This window comes from Loa loa, assembly GCF_000183805.2.
Source record: "Loa loa unplaced genomic scaffold supercont3.180, whole genome shotgun sequence".
Lineage (NCBI taxonomy): Eukaryota > Metazoa > Nematoda > Chromadorea > Rhabditida > Onchocercidae > Loa > Loa loa.
The window spans coordinates 45,748-48,540 of NW_018108360.1; positions in this window are offsets into that span (position 1 = coordinate 45,748).

Below are 2,793 nucleotides of genomic sequence, written 5' to 3' on the forward strand. Positions count from 1 at the left end.
ATACGTCACACTTCTTTTTTAGCTTTCATCATCATTTTGATTTTACTTTAGATATCATAATTTTGGTACAAAAAGAAAAAAAAAAATCCCTCCTTTTTGATATGCTAAAATACAATACATATACTAAAATAAGATACGCTAAAATAAGCCATTTCATTTTCGAAATTTTCAAATTCATTTTTTTTCAAAAAAAAAAAAGATTTTTACAATAAAAGAATTCTTGGATTTCCTAGCAATGATAATATTGATGGAGAAAGATTTACAGACATAATATAATAATGAAAGTTAATTATTCGCTGAAACATAAAATATATCATATGGAATGATTGTTGAAAAATAAAAGAGATGAAGTCGAAATAAAAAAGAAAAAAGGAAAAAACGACAAATTTCTTTCAACTCCTTTGACAAATTATTCCTTTATTTTATTTATTGCTCTCATAGGGAACGATAATTTGTAATCAACGTTGGCTGCATAAATCATTGCTATAAATTAACATTCCTTATAAGAAATATTTGTCGCACGCAAACGATTCAATTTTTCATTCATTTCCATAAATTATTTTATCACATTATACCTTATTCAAGTAATTAATCACTCCGGTGATGTTAGATTAAATTTTACAACTGATTTGAAATAGTTGTCGCATTAATCATTTGTTACTGATAGTTGTGAAGTTATTGCATTAAAAAATACTACAATAAGTTGTTAAATAATTGGTAAACTATGAAATTTTCCAATTATTTTAAACTATAAATTCTCTTTACATACTTTTACATCTGTGAATGTAATTAGAAACCTACTTAATGTCTGATAACTACTACACTTTCTTTAAGTGACCTCCAAATAATTGCACATTAGTAGACGAAAAATAGCAAAATAATTAGCGATAAATTGAAACTAAAAATGATCTAATAAATTTTGTTTTCATCTTTCTGTTTTTCATAAATAAGCAACAAAGTTGAAATTATGTTATCAGAGAAACGACAAAATTTAGGATGATTATTGCTAGTGGTAAAATTTAACTTGATAAAAGTAATTATTTCACTTGATTTACAGATTTGATCACAAATTTAAAAAATTTTTAATCCGCAAACTTTGATGAATACACAAAATGAGATATTTATAGGACAAAGAAGTGAAAGTTAGGCAAAATAATAACAGGAAGTCTCAAGAAACTAATTAAAAATTGTCGCCGGAGAAAAATCCATACGAAAAAGGATGTTAACTTGGTTAATTACCATTCGTAAATCAATGAAATGCTCTTCAAACTGTTCGAAAAAAAAACACCAGTGAATCTTTGCCAATTGAATGTTTTTTTTAAAAAAGTAAGTTGGCTGCTTGCCCGAGAATCTATCATTAATTATCAGGAATTCTTTGTAAGTTGCATGATTTAAAAGGAAACATGTGAATTTGTTATAGCATGAACAATATCAAAATTATCATTGAAAAATTGATTAATTGTTTATTTTGGCTTATTTGATTGTATAAGATCGTGAATAGAATTATTTGATTATTCTTGAAAATGACCAAAAGTAATAGAGTGAAAAGATAGTTTATGGGATATCCGTTTATTTTCATAGAAAGCGGTCGCATTTATCTTTTACGATTAACAGAAAGAGAAAATTTTTGATAGACTTACCAAATTGATGAATTTAATGATTAGATTTCGAAGTTGATTATGTTAATGTTAAATAAAAAATGAAAATTTGATATTATATTAAGAAAGAGAAATGTTAAATAATTCAATGCTCAACATATGAGCAACATAATAAGTGCGCAATTAAGCATGATAATATGAACAATTGTAATTTGATAAGTGAAATTATAAATTTCACTTTCATATTTATCATACAAACTGGGAAAAGATTTGCGAAGAGATTAAAATTAAGATAATCTGAATGATGAAGACAGGAAAATTTCTGTTTCTCATAACACTGATTACTAATATATTGTTGAAAAATGAAAAAATATTTTTAGAAAAGAAAATGATGTAAAAAAAAAATAAAAAATAAAAATAACAATATGATTTTGTCAGCAGAATAAAAATTGGCCATAGCCTAGGCCTAAACTTTAATTTTGGCTTTCTATTACATATTTTCGAATCCTATTACCACCTTATCTTATAACTTTCATTATAACAGCAAATTTTTATTCCTAAATAAATAATTAGAATGAAGAAAATGAACAGATGTCGTTCATGTCTGTCGTTGATAATTATAAAAATGGGTGAAAAAAAAAAAACACAAGCAAATATTTTTTAATAATGCTTAATTTTGTTCTTTTTTTTTGTACTTCCTAACATTTTATTTCAATCAAAGCTTATAATTCAAAAACAGAGGGAGAGAGAGAGAGAGAGAGAGAAAGAAAAAGAGAAGGAAATAAGAGGATAATAAATAGCATAAGTGATAATTAGTTTAAAAACAAAAGTTAGATATACTTAGTAAATACTAAATAGAAATCTAAAAATGAATTACATGTTTTTTTCACGAATTTTAAGAGTTAAAAATTTTATTAACTGTGCTATTCTGTTTTGAATTATAAGAATTATTTGAATTATTTTCTATTTTACATTATTTTTTGGATTATTAGAATTATTTTGAATTATATCATATTTCCTTCTTTCGTGTCTGACTAATTTGTAAATACATTATATTTTTTTTTTCAAATTTTGTTATAATACATAACAATAATTTAATGATATCAAGTAAATTGTTCGTATTTCAGCAGCGGCCGAAAACCGGAAGCCGAACGGAAGAGACACAGACGAACTCAATGTATAATTTCCAACCATC